General features: G+C 36.4%; 1 protein-coding gene across 5 annotated transcripts in view; it reads left to right on the top strand.

Moving 5' to 3' along the window:
- The window catches only part of GPHN (gephyrin), a 547122-nt gene that overhangs the window by 175875 nt on the left and 345687 nt on the right, over positions 1–25560 (top strand). The window lies entirely within an intron of this gene.

The raw sequence follows: 25560 nt of genomic DNA, 5'->3' as shown, positions 1-25560 counted from the left end.
AGACTACCACCATAATCATGGTAGTAAATATATCCATTTCCCCAAACTTCTGTTTTCTTTTCTGTTGTCATTGTTGTTTGGTAAGAACACTTAATATGAAATCTGTCATGTTAACACATTTTAATAAATACCATATAGCTAACTGTAGATATATGATGTACAGTAGATCTCTAGAACTTATCTTGTATAAAGAAACTTTATATCCATTGGAAAATAGTTTCTCGTTTCTTTTACTGCCAGCCCTTGGCAACCACCATTCTATTTTCTGCTTCTGTGACATTGACTATGTCAAATACCTTATGTAAGTGGAATCATGTAGTCTTTTCCTGGGATCATGTAGTATTTTCCTTTTGTGACTCCTTTATTTCATTTACTGTAATATCCCCTAGGCTTATTCATATTGTTGCAAATGTCAGAAATTCTTTCATTGTTAAGGCCGAATAATATTCCCATTATGTGTGTACCATGTTTTCCATTTATTTGCTGATTGATATTTGAATTGCTTCCATATCTTAGCTATTGTATGCGGCAATGAACATGGTATAAATATATCTTCAAGATCCTGATTTCGTTTCTTCAGGATATGTACCCAGAAGTATGATTGCTGGATCATATGGTAGTTGTGTTAATATTTTAAGGAACCTCCATACTGTTTTCCAGTGTGGCCACACTATTCTACTTCCCCACCAACACAATATAAGGGTTATCTTTTCTCCAGAATCTGGCCAGCACTTGCTAGCTCTTGGTTTTTTAAAGTAGCCCTCCTAACAGGTATGAAATGGTATGTCATTGCAATTTTGATCTCCATTTCCCTGTTGGTTAGTGATGCTGAAGGTCATTAGTGATGATGAGTGATGTATATGCCTAGTAGCCATGTGTATGTCTTCTTCTTTGGCAAGTCCTTTGCTTGCTTTTTAATTAGCTTATCATTATCATCATTACTTTATTTTGCTGTTTTGTTGGGGGTTCTTAAATATCTTTTAATACTAACCCCTTATCAGATAGATGGTTTTCAGATAGAATACCTTTCACTCTACCGATTATTTCCTTTACTATGCAAAATATTTTTAGTAATATAGTCCCTCCCACTTGTCTATATTTTGTACTTGAGGCCTGTCGTCCTGGTGTCAAATCCAAGAAATAGTGGCCAAGACACATGTCAGGAAGTATTCTCCTGTGTTTTCTCCTTGGAGTTTCCAGTTTCAGATCTTACATTTAAGTTTTAATTTTGAAGGTTTCTTTTTTGTATATGGTATAAGCTAGAGATCCAATTTCATTCCTTTGTAGTGGAAATCAAGTATTTCCAACATCATTTATTGAAGAATCTATCCTTTGCCATTTAACGTTCTCATCGCTCTTGTCAAAGAATAGTTGAATGGATGTATGTTGATTTATTCCTGTAGTGTCTTTTCTGTTCCATCCGTCCATGTGTCTGTTTTAATGCCAGTGTCACACTGCTTCAGTACTTTAGCCCTGTAATATATTTTGAAACCAGGAAGTGTGATATTAACAGCTTTGTTCTTCTTTCCTGAGATTGGTTTGGTTACTTGTGGGTTTTGGGGTTCTATATGAATTTTAGCATTGTTTTTCTTTTCATGTAAAAAAATGCCATTTGGATTTTGGTTCAGTTCGGTTCAGTTGCTCAGTCATGTCCGACTCTCTCTGACCCCATGAACCGCAGCATGCCAGGCTTCCCTGTCTATCACCAACTTCCGGAGTCTATCCAAACCCATGTATTGAGTAAGTGAATGCCATCCAACGATCTCATCATCTGTCGTCCCCTTTTCCTCCTGCCCACAATCTTTCCCAGTATCAGGATCTTTTCAGATGAATCAGTTCTTCTCATCAGGTGGCCAAAGTATTGGAGCTTCAGCTTCAACATCAGTCCTTCCAGTGAATATTCAGGACTGATCTCCTTTAGGATAGACTGGTTGGATCTCTTTGCAGTCCAAGGGTCTCAAGACTCAAGACTCTCAAGAGCAGTCCAAGGGTCTCAAGTCTCAAGACTCTCAAGAGTCTTCTCCAACACCACAGTTCAAAAGCATCAATTCTTCGGTGCTCAGCTTTCTTTATAGTCCAACTCTCACCCCCATACATGACTACTGGAAAGGCCATAGCCTTGAGTAGACGGACCTTTGTTGACAAAGTAATGTCTGTGTTTTTTAATATGCTGTCTAGGTTGGTCATAACTTTCCTTCCAAGGAGTAAGCATCTTTTAATTTCATGCCTGCAATCTATCTGCAGTGATTTTGGAGCCCCCCAAAATAAAAGTAGCCACTGTTTCCCCATCTATTTGCCATGAAGTGATGGGACCGGATGCCATGATAGGAATTATATTTAATCTGTACATTGCTTTGGGTAGGATGGACATTTTAACAATGTTAAGTTTTCCTATCCATGATCACATAATTTCTTTTCGTTTACTTGTGTCTTTTGAAATTTCTTTCAGCAAGATTTTGTATTTTTTACCGTATACTTTAGTTACCTTTTTATAAGTTTATTTCTAGATATTTTGTTTTTTTTAATACTATTGTAAATGGAATTGTTTTCTTGATTTCCTTTTCAGATAGTTCATTGTTAGTGGTTAGAAATGCAACTGAATTTTATTTGTTGATTTTGTTTGCTGCAACTTGACTGAACTCATTAATTGTTTCTAACAAGTATGTGTGTGTGTGTATTCTTTAGAGTTTTTCATTTATAACTTTATGTTATGTATACACATAGTGTCATTTCCTTTCCAATTTGGATGTCTTTTATTTCTTTTTCTTGCCTAATTACTGTGGTTAGGATTTCCACTACTATATTTAATAGAAGTGGTGAGAGTAGATATCCTGTCTTGTTCTTGATCTTAGAAAAAAGCTCTCAGTTTTTCACTACTGAGTATGACATTAGCTCTGGACTTTCACATATGGGCTTTATTATGTTTAGATATATTCCTTCTAAATCTAATTGGTTGAATGTTTTTATCATGAAAACATGTTAAATTTTGTAAGTACTTTTTCTGTATCTATTGAGATGATCTGTGCTTTTTATCTTTTTATTCTGTCAAATGTAATGGATAATATTAATTGATGGGTATATTGAACCATGCTTGCATCCTAGGGGTATGTCTCACTAAATTATAACATGTTCCTTTTATTGTGTGGGTGAATTTAGTTTGCTAGAATTTTATTGAAAATTTTTGTATTTCTGTTTTTAGATATCTTTTTTTTTTCTATTTATTTTGGCTTCCACTATCCTTGTACAGTCCCTTATGACATTTTGTTGGGAATATTTCACTATCTTACTTCTCTGTCTTTAATCTTTCACTAATTAGATCATTTTGCATGCTCCTCTTATAAAAGTTTTCCATACTAAAGACATAGCTGGAGAAGAAGGAATTGAGAGGGGAAAGAAACATTAGTTAGAGGTAAGTTTTGAGGAAATTCTAGGGAGAAGGAGAGAGATTGCAATTAAGTGAGATATGACATTCTTCCTAAGAGACTGGCAAAAAGACCTTTTAAGAAATTTTGCTGTGTGCAGGTAGTATGCTATGTAATTCCTTCATTCACATATTTTAGATTTAAAGTAATTTTGCTCATATTTTGGCATATATGTGAATTTTGTCTCATATATGTAGGAAATACATAAATATGTTCATATAAAGTAAAATATAGTAGCACTGTATGCATTATATAGCAAATATGCAATTATATAATAAATACATATATGATATCTAAGACTACATATATATATCCATTATATATAATATACATAATTACATATGTTTTGTCTCTATCAAGATTATAAAGTTCGTGGAATCAAAAACCATCACTTTGTATCTGACATATAACCCCGAATATTGCTAAAGTAAGTTTTTATTGTTTACTCTTCTAATCTTTGTATTAAAGAGTGTATCTTTCCGTATGTTTGTGTCATCTTCCATTTAGTTTATCAGTTTCTTAGAGTTTTCCAAGTGCAAGTCTTTTACCTCCTTAGGTAGGATTATTCCTAGGCATTTTATTCTTTTTGATGCAATTTTAAATAGGATGGTTTCCTTAATTTCTGTTCGTTTATAGAAATGCAACAGATTTTTATATGTTAATTTTATATCCTGCAACTTTACTAAATTCATTGATGACCTGTAGTGGTTTCTGGTGGCATCTTTTAAGATTTTCTCAGTAGAGTATCATGCCATCTGAAAACAGTGACAGTTTGACTTTTTTCTTTCCTGTTTGAATTTCTTTAATTTGTCTGATTGTTGTGGCTAAAACTTCCATATTGTGGTGATTAAAAGTGGCAAGAGTGGTTATCCTTGTATCTCATCTTAGAGGAAATGCTTTCAGCTTTTCACCGTTGACTATGATGTTAGCTGTGGGCTTGTCATATATGGCCTTTATTACGTTGAGGTATGTTCCCTGTATGTCCACTTTCTCGAGTTTTTTATTATAAATGTATGTTGAATTTTATTGAATGCCTTTTTTTGCATCTGTTGAGCTGATCATCTGATATTTTTTCCCTTCAACTTGTTGATACCATGAGTCACATTGATTTGTGGGACTGAACCCTCTTTGCCTCTTTGGAGTAAATCCCACTTTATCGTGATGTGCCATTCTTCTTATGTGTTATTGGAGTTGGGTTTGCCTATATTTGGTTGAGGATTTTTGCACCTGCAATTCTTCAGTGATGTTGACCTATAATTCTTTTTCTGTGATATCTTTTTCTAGTTTTGGTATCAGGGTGCTGCTAGTCTTTACAGTTGGAAGCATTTCTTCTTTTGCAATTTTTTTGAAATACTTTGAGAGGTATAGGTATTAACTCTTCTCTAAATGTTTGGTGGGATTCACCTGTGAAACCATCTGGTCCTGAACTTTTGTTTGTTGAGAGTTTTACATTACTGATTCAGTTTCATTAGTGGTAAGTGCTCTGATCATAGTTTTCATTTCTCCCTGGTTTAATCTATACAGTCCATTAAATTCTCCAAGCCAGAATACTGGAGTGGGTAACTATTCCCCTCTCCAAGAGATCTTCCCAACCCAGGGATCAAACCCAAGTCTCCTGCACTGCAGGCAGATTCTTTACTATCTGAGCCACCAGGAAATCTGGTTTAATCTTGGGAGATTATATATTTCTAGGAATTTGTCCATTTATTCTAGCTTGTCCATTTTATTGTCATATACTTGTTTATAGTCTTTTATGATCCTTTGTATTTCTAGGTGTTGGTTGTAACTTCTTTTTCATTTCTCATTTTATTGATTTGGTCTCCCCTTTTTTTTCTGATGAGTCTGGCTACTGATTTATCCATTTTGTTTGTCTTTTCAAAGATCTGGATCTTAGATTCATTCACCTTTTCTACTGTTTTTTAGTCTCTATTTCATTTATTTCTCCTCTGATCTTTTTGAAATCTTTTTTCCCACTAGCTTTGGATTTTGTTTGTTCTCCTTTTTCTAGTTCCTATAGGTGTAAATTTAGGTTCTTTATTTGAGATTTTTCTTTTTTCCTGAGGTAAGCTTTGTAATTGCTATATGAAATGGCAATCCACTCCAGCACTCTTGCCTGGAAAATCCCATGGACAGAGGAGCCTGGTGGGCTACAGTCCACGAGGTCACAGAGTCAGAAACGACTGAGCGATTCCCTTTCACTTTCACTTTCTCTCTTAAAGCGACTTTTGCTGCACCATAGAGATTTTGGCTTTTTGTGTTTTTATTTTCATTTGTCTTCAGATATTTCTTTATTTTTCTCTTTGATTTCTTCAGTGATTCATTGATTGTTTAGTCACATATGTTTTAGTTCCATATATGTGTTTTGTGGGCTTTTTGTTGTTGTTGTTAATTTCTAATCACATGATGTTGTTGGAATAGATACTTGATAGGATTGAAACTTTCTTAAATTTGCCTAGCTATGATCTATCCTGGAGAAAAGTTCCATGTGCACTTGAAAAAGCAGTATTCTCCTGCTTTTGAGTGAGATGTTTATATATATATATATATGTATGTATATTTGAACTCCATCTGGTCTAATGTGTCATTTAAGGCCAGTGTTTTGTTTTGTTTTATTTTCTTTTGTTCATTTATTGTCTGGGTGATCTTTCCATTGATCTCAGTGGGATGTCAAAGTTCCCTGCTATTATTGTATTACTTTCAGTTTTTCTTTTTATGTCTGTTAATATTTGCTTTATATATATAGGCACTCCTGTCTTGGGTGCATGCGTTACATCTTTTTCTTGGATTGGTCCCTTGATCATTATGTAATGTCTATCCCAGGGCAGACCTGCTGGTGTGTAGATGGCATCGTTAGGCTGCAGGGCTGTGATTTTTTGTGGCTGGTGTCTACCCTTGGATGGGTCAGTGCTAGAGCAGGCTTGCTGGAGGGTGGAGCTGGGACCCATCATACTCTGAGGTTAGTGCCTGCCCACTGGTAGATTAGGTCCTGGAGTTTTATTGGAGGGCCCTGTGGGTCCTGGTTCTAGTGTTTGTGCACTTGTTTGTGGGAATAGGCTCTGGGTTATCTGGTGGGTAGGACTGTGTCCAGGGGAAACTGAAGGCTCAGAGGGCCTTAAAGGCAGCCTGTCTGCTGGTGGACATGGCTGTGTCATTGCCTATTTAATTGCTTGGCCTGAAGTGTCTTAGTGATGACTCCTACAACATATTGAGCCAGAGCACGTCTGGATCCTGCTAGAGGGAGGATTTCAAAACAGTTCTTGCTAGCAGTAATGTCTACGTGGTGGAATCAGCTACCAGTAATGGTTGCTGCCAGTGTCTGAAACCCCGGGGTGGGCTACAGTTGCCTCCTACCTCTCAAGGAGACTCTTCAAGATAAATAAATGGATCTGAACTGAGCTTCTTTCAAATTAGTGCTTCTGCCCTGGATTCCAGAGCTTATTAGATTTTGAGTGCGCCCTTAAGAGTGAAGTCTCTATTCACCCCAGCCTTTTGGGACTTTTGAAAATAATCCCTACTGGCCTTCAGTGCCAAATGCTTTGGGGGCCTCTTCTTCCTGGTACAAGACCCATGGCCTGGAAAGCCCAGCATGGGACTTGGACCCCTCACTCCATTGGAAGAATCTTTGCATTTGTAATTGTTCTTCTGTTTGTAGGTCACTCACTGTGTTACAGCAATTGACTGTTGTGACTCTGCCCCTCCTCCATGTCTCCTTGTGGTTCCTTCTTTATATCTTTGTTTTCAATCTTTTCTAGTAGGTTCTGGTCTTCTAAACCAATGGTTGTTGATTTTAGTTGTAATTTTGCTGTGCCTATTAGAGAAGATGGGCTCAGGGTCTTTTTACTCTGCCATATTTGCCAACATTAGAAATGAATTATATATGAGCATTTGAAGTAGAAGTTTGTTAGAATTCTTTACTTTAGCTGAGTTTTAGTTTTAACAAGGAAAATATGTAACTAAATAAATCTGATCTAATAGCAGATAAATTTTGAATTTTTTTAACCTATTATAAGGAAATGAAAAGATTTCTAATAACAAAAATTTTTCCTTTTCAATTAGAATAGCTGGACATGGCAGAGCTGCTGCAGGTTTATTTTTGAAACTGTAACAGATGATTACCATTATTCTTCCTTAAAACAGTAAATGAAGACACCAGACATTAGAAAGTAAATTTATTCAGTGATTTACTCACATGATTTTGTTTCATGAATAGTGACAATATGAGACTTTAGCTTAATGGGGGAAATCAATTGCCATTATAAAAGTATATTTGTTATTTTACATAAATGTTTTGGTCAGATACTTAAACACCATGCTTTTAAAATAGTTTTTGAAAGAATCTTCATAACTCAGAGAAGTCATATGGTTTAAACTGTAGAAATGTATTTCTTCTATGTTGTTTTCTACATTAAATTTTCCTTTTTTTTCACTCAGTGTGGTTTTCCCTTTTATTGCCTATTTCTTTCCCTTTATCACCTTGGAGAAATTTAGCTTTGTGTCAGTTTTTCTAGCTTTTGAGTAGTTCATTGTATCAGTCAAAATTCAACCAGGAAAAAAGCAGGAAGTGATTTTGATTTACTGGGATTAGCAGTTTACAGATGTGTGAAAGGGTAGAATGAAAGGCAAGTAAGACCTTTGCTAGACCTTGGTTTTACTGCTAACATTTAGGGAGTCAGGAAGGTGAAGCAACTTCAGGAATTATATATGGATGATTATGGTTGCCTCCATTTCCAAATGTGTAATTTGTACAAAAACACCTAGAAAGAAATGTTACTGAGTTAGCAAAAAATTTGACACTATAGTAAAATATAGAAGGGGGATATGCTTAATTTCTGAGAGGAAAGTTAGCTCTATAAATTCTGTTAATGGCCTGGGATGGCATTTTTTTTAATGCATCATATTCCATGTGGCTGTTTCTCACCTTTTTCTATTGTATCTCTCTCTCTTTTTTGCTTTATTTTTATTTTGCTTTACAATACTGTATTGGTTTTGCCATACATTGACATGAATCAGCCACGGGTGTACATGAGTTCCCAATCCTGAACCCCACTCCCACCTCCCTCCCCGTATCATCTCTCTGGGTCATCCCAGTGCACCAGCCCCAAGCATCCTGTATCCTGTATCAAACCTAGACTGGCGATTTGTTTCTTACATGACTGTATACATGTTTCAATGCCATTCTCCCAAATCACCCCACCCTCTCCCTCTCCCACAGAGTGCAAAAGTCTGTTTTATACATCTGTGTCTCTTTTGCTGTCTCGCATACAGGGTTATCATTACCATCATTCTAAATTCCATATATGTGTGTTAGTATACTGTATTGGTATTTTTCTTTCTGGCTTACTTCACTCTGTATAATAGGCTCCAGTTTCATTTACCTCATTAGAACTGATTCAAATGTATTCTTTTTCATGGCTGAGTAATACTCCATTGTGTAAATGTACCACAGCTTTCTTATCCATTCGTCTGCTGATGGACATCTAGGTTGCTTCCATATCTCCTTTGGAAGTCACCAAATTCTTACTGCCTCATGTCACTCAATCCCAGTCTTATTGTGCAGTGTTTTTCTTTTTTTTAAACCATGAAGTACTGAAGGAGAACCAAATAGGCCACATTTAGAGGTTGGAATTATTGGATATACATGAGAAAGGAAACTTTTTTCCCTAGGAAAAGTAAAAAGTAAAGGAGAATATCTTCATATTTTTATATTACATTCCAGATTACCATTTGTTGGTCACTTTTAAGTTCTACTGGAGGATGAGAAGAAATAATGTCATAGATGAGAAGAAATAGTTTCATAGAAAGTGAAAAGGGCAAATACTCAAAATTTCAAAAAAAATCACTAATTTGGAAGGCTGTGTGACTTGTCTGTTATGGTATGCCAGTGATACATATACCTTTTCATAGAAATCCTAGAGTTCCCCTTTTAGGTACTTCCCATCTTTGTTACTCTAACCTCATATAAGGTTCTCTGTAGGAGAAAAGATTTATTTCATTCTACTGCGGCATCCCTGATGATTCTAAGTATTCAAGTGCTATAATTACAAATGCTTGAACGTGTTTATGTGCATGCTTATGACCAGTAATTCATTAACCATGACAATGAGTGAAGAGAGAACAAGAAGAAAAGGGTTGTACCTTTTTTGAGTGAGATTTTGAACATAAGCCAACATTCAGAAAATCATTAGAACTACAAAGTGAGATTTTTAAAACCTAATGCATTTTTTTCTTTTAATTATCTAGAGATCAAACAGTTTAGTCTTTCTCTGGGAAGTCAACACCCATTTATTTACCCATAAAAAATCTCAAGTAAAGCTTTTTTTCCCTGAAGAATTATGACCTACTCCAAAGATAGAGAGATATTCACATTGGACTATTACATGAAAAATAAATAAAACTTGAATCATTGAAATTTGGGGTTGATTTGTATAGAATCTAGTGTTACTCTAGCTCTGTGTTGTCCAGATAGGGTAGCCATTAGCTACATGTGGTTATTTAAACATATAAATATAAAATATTTTGGTTTCTCAGTCATATGCATTTATATCAAGTACTCAACAGTCACACATAATTAGTGGCTAAAGTATTCGACTGTACAGATAGACTATTTCCATCTTCACAGAAAGTTCTATTGCACAGAGCCACTCTAATACACTGTTATAAGCACCTGAGTTTGTGGTTCCTGATTTAGGACCTGAAACAAAGAGAAAAATAATATTCTTGTCAATTATAAATGATTATACATGATTATTTGGTAGGGATAAAAACACTATTAAATTTATATGACAGTTATAAGTTAAGAAATACTTTCATATGTTATCTAATTTGATCTCCTAAACCAACTTTTTGAAGTTGGTAAGCACAAATTTTATCCTTCATCCTTAAGAGCATTTTCCATCAACAGACCTTTCTTATTGTAAAGATGAAGCTTAATATAAAAAAACACACACACAACACAGAAGTACCAGTAAGTACCTTTTTTTTTTACTTCTTCATCTTGTGGCTTCATCTTCCCTTAAGACCTTGGAGACTGTTGCTTTCACATAGAAGAGGAGAGAAAATTTTACTCTTTCCAGCCTGGAAGTCAAAAAAGATCACTCTGCTCACATTCAGTTATTGAAAACTTGTTATGTGGTCATATCTGGATCCATCGAACTGGAAAATGTAGTCTCTGGCTGGGCAACCACTATGTAGCAATGTATTTGATGGTATGGTAAGAGGAACACACATTTTTGATGTTCGATTTTGCCACAGAAGACTAGGCAGGTAATACACAAGAGTGAAGTGGGCCAGATGTCAGTGCAAATGCATTCTCTCTCTATATGTGTGGGGAGTGGGCAGAGCTGTGGCATGCCCTGTACATAGACAAGTTGCTATTCATTATCAGCTAGTGTTGTCCTGTCCTAACATACCAGATCTTTTAGGGTTTTCAATGAAATGTGAAACTCCTATTTTAATATCCCTGGTTTTGAAAGATTATAAATTAAATAGCTGTAAACATTCATGTATACATTTTTCTATAAAACAAGTATCATGTTTAACTTTTAAGAAATTGTGAAATTGTTTTCCTAAGCTGCTATACCACCTTACATTCCCACCAACAATATATGAGAGTTCTAATTGCTCTGTGTCTGACATTTGCTCATCAGTATCTTTTATTGTAGCCATTCTGAGAGGTATGTAATGGTATCTCTTAATGGTTTTCATTTCCTTCTCATATTGGCTAATGATTTTGAACATTTTTTCCTATACTTATTTGCCATATGTATATCAACTTTGGTCAAGTTTTCATTCAAATCTTTTACTTATTTTTGATTGGGTTGTTTGCTTTCTTCCTGTTGAATATTAAGAGTTCTTTATATATTCTTATATAAAGATATATATAAAGCTTATATATATATATATAAAGATATAGATATATATAAAGCTTATATAAAGATATATATAAGCTCTTTGTTGGATTTGTGAGTTGCCAACATGTTTTCTCAATCTGTAGCTTGTCTTTTCATTTTCTTAACAGTGTGTTCCATAGAGCAGAAATTCTCAATTTTGCTGAACTCTTTGCCAAACTCAGTCACTAAGATTTTTTTCCTGTATTTTCTTATAAAATTTTATAATTTTGCATTTAATTTTTTTATAAGGTGTGAAGTTTAAATCAAATTTCATTGACTTGCATATGGATATTCAGTTGTTCTAACACTATTTGTGGAAAAGAAAATAGAATTTTGTAGGCTGCCAGGAAGGAAGATATTTCTTAACTTCTATATTTTCACTAGGAAACTTCCTATAATGCTTTCTCATTTCCATTGTTATAGCAAGTTCATTTATGTTGAAAATTGCCTAATTTCAATCAAGATCATGTATGTTTACTAATGCTTATCATAGTGATTTCTAGCTATACTATTCCTTTCCCATACCATTAGATTCTGACTGTAAGCCTATAACCAAATTCGTAGAGTTCAGTGTGGTGTTGTTTACTTGCTCAGTCGTGTCTGACTCTTTGTGGCCCCATGGACTGTAGTCCACCAGGCTCCTCTGTCCATGGGATTTCCCAAACAAGAATACTGGAGTGAGTTGCCATTTCCTTCTCCTGGGAGCTTCCTACCCAGGGATTGAACCAGGGTCTCCTGCATTGGCAGACGGATTCTTTATCACTGGGTCACCCAAAAAGGTTTTATGTGCTAGCAAACATTTCTAAAAGACAATCAAAAAGAATTTAGAAGCAAATGTGTAAACTGTATAGTTATTTCATACTTTATGTACAGAACTGTTCTAACACAAATCTTCCCCAAATCACTCAAAAATCAGTAAACGAACAAATAATTATTGAGCATTCATTTTCTAGGAATTGGGTTCTGCAGAAGATAGAAAGACAATATATAGTTTATATAGAAATTCTACACTCAGGTTGACATAGAGTAAAATCTAGACCTGCAAACTCAAATATCTTCAGTTTCTGGAGAAGTATTGTAAACTTTTTGAGTTCCAGATATAAGAAAATAGGGAGAGAGAGTTAGGAACTTTGTTAGCCTAGAGTGTTCATTCATGATAAAAGGCATTCACACAAACAGCCATACATACAGATGTCCAAAGAAATCACCTAAAAAGACTGACTTCAGTCTAGGCTGTAAGTTTGCAACCCAGCCTCTGTCTGTGAGGATCTGCCTTTAGGTGTCTGGAAGGACTCTGAATTTGAAAGGATTGCCCTTACAAACAGTTACATGCATGTGTACATATACTTGGCTTTGTTTGGTTAAAAAGCAGATTTTTCAGATTTCTCATTGTAGTGTGTTTGTGTGTGTGAATGTGTGTGCATGTTCTTATGTATTTACTGTGGTGAATATCATTGTCCTTTTATTCTCTCCTACATTTCCTATTGATCATTATTGGTGTTTCAGTTTTGCTTGTTAACCTTCCAACTCATTTATTCTACTAAGCTCTTATGTGTGAATTTAACTATAGCTGAAGATTGTATGCTTTCCTAACTTTTTAGTGAGAATGTTTCTGACATCTCACCATTTAGTATAATGTTACTTTTGATTTATTGTATTAATATATCCCCTTTGGAAATTTCCTTCTATTCCTAATTTACTTGAATCTTTAGATTTTGCTTATTTAAATCAGGAGTTGATATAGAATTTTATCAAGTACTTTTCCAGTGTCTGTTGAGATGGTTTTATGTTTTTTTAATTTACATTGAACCCTACTCCAGAGATGAACCTTACTTGGACAAGTTATTCAGTGTGTTATTTATTTAATACACTACTAGAGTCTATTTAAGATTTTTACCTTTAAACTACTTTGTGTTCTAAACTTTTTTTCGTATTCTAAACTTTTTTTTTTGTATTCTGTTCAGTACACAGTGTGGTGGCTTTGTATATTTTGGTGCTCGTTATGTTTTTTAATAAATGAAACTTTGATAGTGTTTAAATTAGTATGTTGGAAAGATAGACTAGGGCGTAACTAATAGACCTTCATCTGTATCAGAATCCATGATAAATATGTTGTAGATACTTCTGAGAAAATATTTGTCATTTTCTATTTGACTTCTCTATTCCTCTAGTGCAGAGTCTCTCAGTCTCAGCTTTATTGTCATTTTGGGCTAGTTAATTGTCATGGGAGGCTCTCTTGTGCATGGTAGGATGTTAAGCAACACCTCTGGTCTCTCCCTGCTGGATGCCAGTACTACCATCTAAGCTATAACTAATGAAAACGTACCTAGACATTGCCAAGTGTCCCAGGGAGCAAAATCACTGCCAGTTGAGAGCCATTCTGGTGGTTTTGGCAGACTTTTTTTTTTTTTCAACAGAGAGTAAGAATGTAGATAAGGCAATTAAAGTTATAATCTTGTTGAAAGTACTTTTGGTATTTTTTTTTCTTTTAGCGTTTTACTGAATTTTACAAATGCATGTTACTGGACTATTAAAAATGCTATAAAGATATGCTCCTTCAGTGCTATAAATTTATAACTTCAGTAGCTTATAATGTCTGAGGTAAGCTGTCAGAAAGTTGAATTAGCTTTGGCAGTATGCCTGGATGAACCACTTAGCAAGGAGCAGGGAAAACACAGAAATAAAAAAAGAAAATGAACAAGTTCCATCCTTAATTGTTCATCTTTCTCAATGCAAAATATCTCCATATTATTTATTCAACTTATATATAAAATTAGCATACAAGAATGCTAAATACTGAATGTAGTACCTTTTTAAAAAAATTAGGATTGTTCCTACTAAGTAATTTATAATGCATGATAAAAATAACACACACACTGGAAACATTAACAAAAATGATATATATGATTACATGACAAGTGAACTGGGATTACCAGTGAATATTAAAAGTTTGTAGAGGAAGGAGATCATCTTTTCTTGGAATGATGTTTTTCCAAGTTTTCACTAGGAGCATTTTGCTTTTACTCTGCTCTTTCTCTAAAAATCAGACCGTCTTTGTACTATTAGTCTCCTCATTCAAGTTATGACCAGAGTTCAGAGCTCATTTCATGGACCTGAAGTTGGGGTATTCTCCAGCTACATGTTCTTCTGTCTACAAGTTTCCAGTCAATAATATGGGTTAATACAGTACTACGAATTCTGTTACCTCTCTGCAATTAACTTACACGTGAAATAAACTATTTTACTGTTGAAAATCATGATTAATAGACCTTTCTTCCTGGTAGTCCTGTTGCTTTTTATAGTGTTACTTGAGAAGGGAGAACAAATATGTTAGAGGTTAAGAACAACAGAAAAGTTTGCTGGTTAATCTGAAAAATAAAAATAGTGAAAAGAACAGCTGCAGCTCAGCTTAACTGAATCTTCCACTTGTACTCCTGGCAAACATTCAAAAAGAAATTGGATTTTTCCTCCATGTATACAACGTTTTTTGTTTGTATTGTTTTTCTTTTTTAAAAAACATAATTCTTATTTTTCATTGAAATAATACATTCACATGTTTTAAAAAAAATCAAACAATGCTAAAATAACCTATAACAACAGTGAAAACCAGCTACCTGCTTTTATCCTGCTGTTTCCAGAAGCAACCAGTTTCTTGCAGTTGTTTCTTCTGATATTTGCATACATATTTCATACAGTGCCCTTTGCTGTATCTATTTTAGACGGTATATGTTTGTTTTCTGTGGCTACCATAATAGATGATTATAAATGGCTTAAAACAGCACATATTTGTTATCTTACAATTTTGTAATTTAGAAATCCCGTACAGGATCTGAATTGCACAACAATACAGCATCTCACTTAGGCTGAGATCAAGATGTGGGCAGGACTACATTCCTTTCCGGAGATTGAAGGGGAGAATTCTTTTCCTTGCTTTTTCCAGCTTTTTTTTTTTTTACTTTACAATTCTGTATTGGTTTTGCCATACATTGACATGAATCCACCACGGGTGTACATGTGTTCCCAAACATGAACCCCCCTCCCACCCCCCTCCCCACAACATCTCTCTGGGTCATCCCCGTGTACCAGCCCCAAGCATGCCGTATCCTGCATCGGACATAGACTGTCGATTCGATTCTTACATGATATTACACATGTTTCAGTGCCATTCTCCCAAATCATCTCACCCTCTCCCTCTTCCTCTGAGTCCAAAAGTCCGCTATACACATCTGTGTCTTTTTTGCTGTCTTGCATACAGGGTCATCATTGCCATCTTTCTAAATTCCATATATGTGTGTTAGTATACTGTATTGGTGCTTTTCTTTCTGGCTCACTTCACTCTGTATAATCGGCTCCAGTTTCACCCATCTCATCAGAACTGATTCAAATGTATTCTTTTTAATGGCTGAATAATACTCCATTGTGTATATGTACCACAGCTTTCTTATCCATTCATCTGCCGATGGACATCTAGGTTGTTTCCATGTCCTGGCTATTGTAAACAGTGCTGCGATGAACACTGGGGTACATGGGTCTCTTTCAATTCTGGTTTCCTCGGTGTGTATGCCCAGCAGTGGGATTGCTGGGTCATAAGGCAGTTCTATTTGCAATTTTTTAAGGAATCTCCACACTGTTCTCCATATTGGCTGTACTAGTTTGCATTCCCACCAACAGTGTAGGAGGGTTCCCTTTTCTCCACATCCTCTCCAGCATTTATTGCTTGCAGACTTTTGGATCGCAGACATTCTGACTGGTGTGAAGTGGTACCTCATTGTGGTTTTGATTTGCATTTCTCTAATAATGAGTGATGTTGAGCATCTTTTCATGTGTTTGTTAGCCATCCGTATGTCTTCTTTGGAGATATGTCTATTTAGTTCTTGGGCCCATTTTTTGATTGGGTCGTTTATTTTTCTGGAATTGAGCTGCATAAGTTGCTTGTATATTTTTGAGATTAGTTGTTTGTCAGTTGCTTCATTTGCTATTATTTTCTCCCATTCGGAAGGCTGTCTTTTCACTTTGCTTATATTTTCCTTTGTTGTGCAGAAGCTTTTAATTTTAATTAGATCCCATTTGTTTATTTTTGCTTTTATTTCCAGAATTCTGGGAGGTCGATCATAGAGGATCCTGCTGTGGTTTATGTCAGAGTGTGTTTTGCCTATGTTCTCCTCTAGGAATTTTATAGTTTCTGGTCTTACATTTAGATCTTTAATCCATTTTGAGTTTATCTTTGTGTGTGGTGTTAGAAAGTGATCTAGTTTCATTCTTTTACAAGTGGTTGACCAGTTTTCCCAGCACCACTTGTTAAAGAGATTGTCTTTACTCCATTGTATATTCTTGCCTCCTTTGTCAAAGATAAGGTGTCCTTATGTGTGTGGATTTATCTCTGGGCTTTCTATTTTGTTCCATTGATCTATATTTCTGTCTTTGTGCCAATACCATACTGTCTTGATGACCGTGGCTTTGTAGTAGAGCCTGAAGTCAGGCAAGTTGATTCCTCCAGTTCCATTCTTCTTTCTCAAGATTGCTTTGGCTATTCAAGGTTTTTTGTATTTCCATACAAATCTTGAAATTATTTGTTCTAGTTCTGTGAAGAATATCGCTGGTAGCTTGATAGGGATTGTATTGAATTTGTAAATTGCTTTGGGTATTATACTCATTTTCACTATATTGATTCTTCCGATCCATGAACATGGTATATTTCTCCATCTATTAGTGTCCTCTTTGATTTCTTTCATCAGTGTTTTATAGTTTTCTATATATAGGTCTTTAGTTTCTTTAGGTAGATATATTCCTAAGTATTTTATTATTTTCGTTGTAATGGTGAATGGAATTGTTTCCTTAATCTCTTTTTCTACTTTCTCATTATTAGTGTATAGGAATGCAAGGGATTTCTGTGTATTGTTTTTATATCCTGCAACTTTACTATATTCATTAATTAGCTCTAGTAATTTTCTGGTAGAGTCTTTAGGGTTTTCTATGTAGAGGATCACGTCATCTGCAAACAGTGAGAGTTTTACTTCTTTTCCAATTTGGATTCCTTTTATTTCTTTTTCTGCTCTGATTGCTGTGGCTAAAACTTCCAGAACTATGTTGAATAGTAGTGGTGAAAGTGGGCACCCTTGTCTTGTTCCTGACTTTAGGGGAAATGCTTTCAATTTTTCACCATTGAGGATAATGTTTGCTGTGGGTTTGTCATATATAGCTTTTATTATGTTGAGGTATGTTCCTTCTATTCCTGCTTTCTGGAGAGTTTTTATCATAAATGGATGTTGAATTTTGTCAAAGGCCTTCTCTGCATCTATTGAGATAATCATATGGCTTTTATTTTTCAATTTGTTAATGTGGTGAATTACATTGATTGATTTGCGGATATTGAAGAATCCTTGCATCCCTGGGATAAAGCCCACTTGGTCATGGTGTATGATCTTTTTAATGTGTTGTTGGATTCTGATTGCTTTTTTCCAGCTTTTGGTGGCCACCTTCTTACCAGGGCTTATCATCCCTTCCAGTTTAAAAGCAAGCAACATCAGGAATCCTAGTCTTCACATTACCATCTCTCTCCTACTTTTAAAGTACCCTTGTAATTTTACATTGAGAATCAACAAGATAATCCAGAATAAATTCCCTATTTTAAAGTCAGCTGATTAGCTTTATTCCATCTGCAGGTTTAATTGGTCTCTGCCCGATAGCCTGGGCTTCCCTGATGGCTCAGTGGTAAAGAATCTGCCTGCCAGTGCAGGAGAATCAGGTTCAGTCCCTGGGTCAGGAAGATCCCCAGGGGAAGGAAATGGCAACCCACTCTAGTATTCTTGCCTGGAGAATTCCATGGACAGAGGAACCGGTGGGCTACAGTCCATGTAGTTGCAAAGAGTCGGACATGACTTAGTGACTAAATAACAACGACAGCCATACAGCCTAACATATTCAGAGGGGCGTTATTCTGCGTACTGTACCTTCCCAGTATGATCTGTTGCTGTTCAGTCTCTAAGTTGTGTCCGACTCTGCAACCCCATGGACTGCAGCATGCTAGGCTCTCTGTCCTCCACTGTCTCCCAGAGTTTGCTCAAATTCGTATCCATTGAGTCACAATGTTATCCAACCATCTCATCCTCTATCACCCTCTTCTCCTCCTGCCCTCAATCTTTCCCAGCATCAGGGTCCTTTTAAGTGAGTTGGCTCTTCTCATCAGGTGGCCAAAGTATTGAAGCTTCAGCTTCAACATCAGTCCTTCCAGTGAATATTCAAGGTTGATTTCCTTTAGGATTGACTGGTTTGATCACCTTACAGTCCATGTGACTCTCAAGAGTCTTTTTGAGCACCATAATTCAAAAGCATCAATTGTTTGATGCTCAGCCTTCTTTATGGTCCAGACCTTGGCTACATTTTTTCAATTCCTCCTACAGCTCAGTGAAGTCCCTCTCAGTACTCTTTTCTACTTTTTCAAACTCATCAAATAATTTGACTTCTGCTTTTTACCTGGAGATGTTTCTCCTGTTCCCTCACCATCAGTGTAAGTTTGTTTACCTGTACTGAAGACTAAGAGTCTTCATATATAAGCCATCTGCTAGCTTAAAATTGTTCACCTTCTGTAGTACCTTGTACCTACAGTTCCTCAGTATTTGAGGATTTCTAATATAAATCACCTTGTTATTGGTATTTCCTTCTGGAGGTGCTTAGGTAATGCCTGCATGCATGCTAAGTCACTTCAGTCATGTCTGACTCTTTGCGACCCAGTGGACTATAGCCTGCCAGGCTTCTCTGTCCCTGGGATTCTCCAGGCAAAAATACTGGAGTGGGTTGCCATGCCCTCTCCAGGGGATCTTCCTGACTGGGGGGTCAAACCTGTGTCTTTTATGTCTTTTACATTGGCAAGCAGGTTCTTTACCACACTAATGCTCCTTGGAAGCCCAGATAATGCCTAGGGTAAGCATACAGTTGATCTTTATCTGAACCTGGGATAACATTGGAGTAGGAAAGAAAGATAAAGGAAAGGCAAAGAAGGAAAGGAGGCAGGAGAGATAAAGTCAAGTTACTTTCAGCATGGACCAAGTGATATAGAAACGTACAATCTCACTTATTTAAATTCAGTGTTGATAAAACTGGCATTAAATTAGAGAAATTTTTGAATTATAAGTTTTTGCTCATTTTTAGAATAGCTTTAGTACTTTGAATATATACAATTACTCAGAATTAATATCAGACCTTAGTTTAAGTTATGACTTTCTCAGAGCTTAACTGGCACCACTCAATCTTGTCTGTGCTAACACATCATTCTGGTTTTTCTGTTTTCCTCATAGATCTTATTGGATTGAAATCTTATTTATTTGTTTATTTATACTTGTATGCCTGATAGAAGTAAGATCCATAAGTATAAATATCAGATTTGTTTTGTTCACTGCCTTGTCTCTCATACGTGGAACATGCCTAGCATATAATATATAGTCAATAAGTATGTATTGAATCAATGAGCAAAAGTGTTTAGGCATGTTATTTTAGCAAATAGATTAACAGAATTTTAGTAGCATTATCAAAAGAATCTTTGTATGTTTCTGTTTTAGATAATTTAAATTCTACTCTCCAGTCTCATTTAATTGTGGATTATACATTTTGCATATCAGCAAGAGATTAATTTATGTTAGTCCTAGGCAAATTATCATATAATCTATGAGTTCTTTGTGTTTACTGTAACTGTATTGTGTGAAATACATGCAATGAAATTTTACTTGTGTTTATTAAATATAAGATTATAAAACAGATTAAGCTGCAGATAAGAGCAACAGCATTCTTATAAATAAAGGCTTGAACACAGTGTACTAAGTACTAATGGTCAGGTCAAATTGTTAAAGATCTTAAAAGATTTTCTAAGTCCTTTCTAAATTTATTTATCTTTTAATTTGTAAGTCATTATAACAAAACTTGTTGTATTCCAGTGATCATCTGTATGAGTTGTTTGAATTTAAGAATATATTTAAGTTAATATTCTTAATGATAATTTAATTTTCTAATGTTTACATGAACTGAAGTCTGAAGAACATTCTCTGTCTTTCACTTTAGTTCAGTTGCTCAATCGTGTCCAACTCTTTGTGACCCCATGGACCGCAGCACACCAAGCTTCCCTGTCCATCACCAACTCCCGGAGCCTACTCAAACTCATGTTCATCTGTCAGTGATGCCGTCCAACCATCTCACCCTCTGTTGTTCCCTTCTCCTCCCACCTTCAATCTTTCCCAGCATCAGGGTCTTTTCCAGTGAGTCGGTTCTTTGTATCAGGTGGCCAAAGTATTGGAGTTTCAACTTCAGCATCAGTCCTTCCAATGAATATTCAGGACTGATTTCCTTTAGGATGGACTGGTTGGATCTCCTTGCAGTCCAAGGGATTCTCAAGAGTCTTCTCTAACACCACAGTTCAAAGGCATAAATTCTTCGGCCCTTAGCTTTCTTTATGGTCCAACTCTCTCACATCCATACATGACTACTGTCTTTAGAATAACATTTATATAAGAAAACTTAATTCTGAGATACGTATTATCTGACACAGACAAGTATGTGTGCTAAATCACTTCAGCTGTGTTCGACTCTTTGCAACACTATGGACTGTAGCCAGCCAGGCTCCTCTATCCATGGGGATTCTCCAGGCAAGAATACTGGAGTGAGTTGCCATGCCCTCCTCCAAGGGGTCTTCCTGACACAGGAATCAATCCCACATCTCTTAAGTCTCCTGCATTGGCACATGGTTTCTTTTACCACTAGCACCATCTGGGGGAAAAGGTCTGGGCATTGAAATGAGATAGATGTAGGTAAATGACACTTTTCTCCTGTTAGCTGTCTATAGTGTTAGTTGCTCAGTCGTGCCCAACTCTTTGCGACCCCACGGACTGCAGCCTACCAGGCTCATCTGTCCATGAGATTATATCCCTAAGCAAATTAACTTTCATGAACCATACATAGAGACTGTACTGAGACAGTATATGTAAAAATGCCTAGTATAATGTTCATTATAAATTCTCAATAAATTCTAGTTGTTTTTCCTTCCTTGATAAAGTTGGAACAGAAACTCTTCTCATTTACCAAAATAATGGAGAAGAATGATGAGATTAAAAAATATCCATTTAAGCCTAGTGAGCTTAGCTGTTATTCATAGATATTAAAGAGGGGAGTTTCTAATCAAAGGCTTTTAGGGATTAAACTTTGAGCATCTTTTATAAAGGTACCTTGTTTATTTTTAAATCATTTTTGCCTAGTCTTTTCCCCCATAGCCTCATGGTCCTTCCTAGTCTCCAGTAACCCTGTACTGTTGTAGGGCGATGCCACAGGACAGGCAGAGCTCACATAGCCTCTTAATGTATATCAGGATGCAGGCTGTGATAGTCTGGCCACTGTCAGAGATCAAGGTTTCTTCTGATATGCGTTCTCAGTAAATACTACCTACCACGCTTGCCCAGGTCTGAATAAACTCTGCATCCACACCTGAGCTCTTTCCAGTTGCCAAACCCTCAATCCAGTGTGTGACTATGACATAAAAGTAAGTGAAGCTAAAGCATTGGCTTAGCTCAGGCTGGAGTACATGCTGGGGCTATTGTGGGCAACTGGATAGCAACTTGTGCAGTCCTAATTATCCCTCTCTGTTCTTCTGTGGGAGCAGTGAACCAGCCAGTGCTGGTTCACTCCTCATGAGTGAAGTCCATGCTGACTATAGCCTTCCTGTTAGTCCCAACAGAGCTCAAGATGCCAATGAGTTACCTGTGTCAGATCCCAGGGCTTGGATACCCAATATGTGTCTGGAACCACTTCCTCTTCAGGAAGACTCTCCACGCCTGTAATCTCCCTTTTCCTCCATGTCCCCTTCCAGGGACACAAAGCCTGATCTGATCACTTCTCCTGCTATGTGATTTCTTGTGGATCTGTGTTACAGCCTTGCTTGTATAGGAGTCTTTATACCAGTTTTCATTAGTTTTTAGTGAAGATTGTTCCTTATATAGAATTTTTTTTTTTAATTGAAGTATACAGTAAAGAATCTGCCTGCAGTACAGGATAAAGTGAAAGTGAAGTCGCTCAGTCATGTCTGACTCTTTGAGACCCCATGGACTGTAGCCTATCAGGCTCCTCCATCCATGGGATTTTCCAAGCAAGAGTGCTGGAGTGGATTGCCATTTCCTTCTCCAGTACAGGATATGCAGATTCAAACCCTGGTGAGGAAGCTCCCCTGAGGAAGGAAATGGCAACCCACTCCAATATTCTTGTCTGGGAAATCCCATGGCCAGAGGAACCTGGCGGGCCACAGTCTATGAGGTCAAAAAAGAGTCCAACATGATTAGTGACTAAACACAGTAGTTGATTTACAATGTTACTTTCTGTTGTACAGCAAAGTGAATAAATTTTATATATACATATACACACACACACACATATATATATGTATTCACACACACAGATATATATATCTCCACTCTTTCTTTGGCATCAGATGGTTACATCTTTGGCCTCCTGATGCAAAGAGCTGACTCATTAGAGAAGACCATGATGCTGGGAAAGACCAAAGGCAAGTGGAGAAGGGGACAACAGAGGACAGGATGGTTGGATGGTATCACTGACTCAATGGACATGAATTTCAGCAAGCTCTGGGAGATGGTGACCGACAGGGAAGACTGGTGTGCTGCAGTCCATGGCATCACGAAGAGTCGAACATGACTGAGTGACTGAACAACAAATCCACTCTTTCAGATTCTTTTCCCATATAGGTTATTAAGAGTATTGAGTGGAAGTCCCTGTACTATACAGTAGGTCTTTATTAGTTATCTGTTTTATACATAGTATTATGTATATGTCCATCCAAATCTAGCAGTTAATCCTTCCCCCCAGCCATCTTACCCCAGTAACCATAGATTGTTTTCTATATCTGTGGCTGTATTTCTGTTTTGTGGATAACGTTTATCTGTGCCATATTTTAGATTCTATATCTAAGTGGTATCATATGATATTTTCTTTCTGTCATACTTAACTTAGTATGGCAGTCTCTGGGTCCAGCCATGTTGTTGCAAATGGCACTGTTTCATTCTTTTTCATGGCTGAATAATATAATATTCCATTGTTATGGAAAAAAAATAAAGATGGACATTTTTATTTATTTATTTTTCTGTCGATGGACATTTAAGTTGCTTCCATGTCCTGACTATTTAAAATAGTGTTGCAGTGAATATTGGGGTGCGTGTACCTTTTAAAATTATGATTTTCTCCAGGTATATGCCCAGGAGTGGGATTGCTGCATCATACGGTTGCTCTCTTTTTATTTTTTAAGGAACCTCCATACTGTTCTCCATAGGGTTTGTGCCAGTTTATATTCTCATCCACAGTATAGAAGGTAAAAGAGAAATTAAGGAAAGGAATGAAATACCTAGGAATAAACCTACCTAAGGAGACAAAAGACCTGTATTCGGAAAGCTATAAGATACTGATGAAAACTTTAAGATCAAGATGGCACAGATGGGAGAAATATACCATTTTCTTGAATTGGGAGAATCAATATTGTGAAAACGACTGTACTACCCAAAGCAATCTACAGGCTTAATGCAATGCCTGTCAAATTACCAGTGGCATTTTTCACAGATCTAGAACAAAAATATTTTACAATCTGTATGGAAACTCAAAAGACTCTGAATAGCCAAAGCAAAATAGAGTGGAAAGAATTAGATGCCTGACTTCAGTCTATACTACAAAACTACAGTAATCAAAACCATATGGTTTTGGCATAAAAACTAACTTATAGATCAATGGAGCAGGATAGCAAGCCCAGAAATAACCCCCCACACTTATGATCTATTAATTTTTCACAAAAGAAGCAAAGAATGTACAGTGGAGAAAAGATAGCCTCTTTAATAAGTAGTACTTGGAAAACTGGACAGCTTCATATAAAAGAATAAATTAGAAAACTCCCTAACACCACACACAAAACTAAACTCACAATAGATTAAAGACCTAAATATAAGACTGGATTATATAAAACTCCTAGAGGAAAACATAAGCAGAACACTCTCTTCCATAAACCAAGATCTGTTTTGACCCACCTCCTCGAGTAATATAGGTGTATTTTTGATGTGTTCATGTAGGATGTTGATTTCCACATCTTCCTACTTTGCCATGTTGATCCAGTAGTCTGGAGATACTGCTTTTAAAAAATATTTTTGCTGAGGATCTTGGTGAAATGTCATAGGTATGATTCCCCTGAACTAATTCATTCGTTCACCAAATGTGTGCTGATTTTTCAAGCTATAAGTACTCACTATTTGCCAAGTATAGAAAGTAATTTAAATATAATCTGTACCTTCATTATCTAGTGGAGAATATAGATCTCTAAGTACATAATTACAATAATAGAACAAAAGCTATAATGCAAATATGAGTAAGGCACTAGTCATAGTAGTTCAGTTCAGTTCAGTTGCTCAGTCGTGTCTGACTCTTCACGACTCCATGAATCGCAGCACGCCAGGCCTCCCTGTCCATCACCATCTCCCGGAGTTCACTCAGACTCACGTCCATCGAGTCAGTGATGCCATCCAGCCATCTCATCCTCTGTCGTCCTCTTCTCCTCCTGCCCCCAATCCCTCCCAGCATCAAAGTCTTTTTCCAGTGAGTTAACTCTTCACATGAGGTGTCCAGAGTACTGGAGTTTCAGCTTTAGCATCATTCTTTCCAAAGAAATCCCAGAGTTGATCTCCTTCAGAATGGACTGGTTGGATCTCCTTGCAGAGCAAGGAACTCTCAAGAGTCTCCTCCAACACCACAGTTCAAAAGCATCAGTTCTTCGGCACTCAGCCTTCTTCACAGTCCAACTCTCACATCCATACATGACTACTGAGGACGGGCCTATTTCTGCTTCCAGAGTTTGTATAAGTGTTCTGAAAGTGGTATTTGAGTCCTGAATGGTGATTTGAAGTTTTGGGGATGGAGAAGAATATTCAAGATACAGGTAATTGAGAGACATAAAGCAAAGGATTGCCTAATGCATTTATGAAACTATTGACAGTTGGGCATGGCTGTAACAAACAGGTATTATGAAGGGGTGACAGAAAATGAAACAAGAAATAGACTTAAGGAGTCAAGTTTATAAGAGGAATTTTTGTCACACTTCTTAAGGTATTGCCCATTAATTAATAAGGGTGTGACATGGCAAAAATTACATCATGGAGAGATAAGGTTTGTACAGCTATGATGAGGATACTCCTAAAACCATGGTTAGAATTAATAAAATTTAAAGT

Source organism: Oryx dammah, unplaced genomic scaffold (assembly GCF_014754425.2).
Source record: "Oryx dammah isolate SB20612 unplaced genomic scaffold, SCBI_Odam_1.1 HiC_scaffold_26, whole genome shotgun sequence".
Taxonomy (NCBI): domain Eukaryota; kingdom Metazoa; phylum Chordata; class Mammalia; order Artiodactyla; family Bovidae; genus Oryx; species Oryx dammah.
Note: the sequence above shows the minus strand (reverse complement) of the source record. Positions and strands in the feature narration are given on the sequence as shown.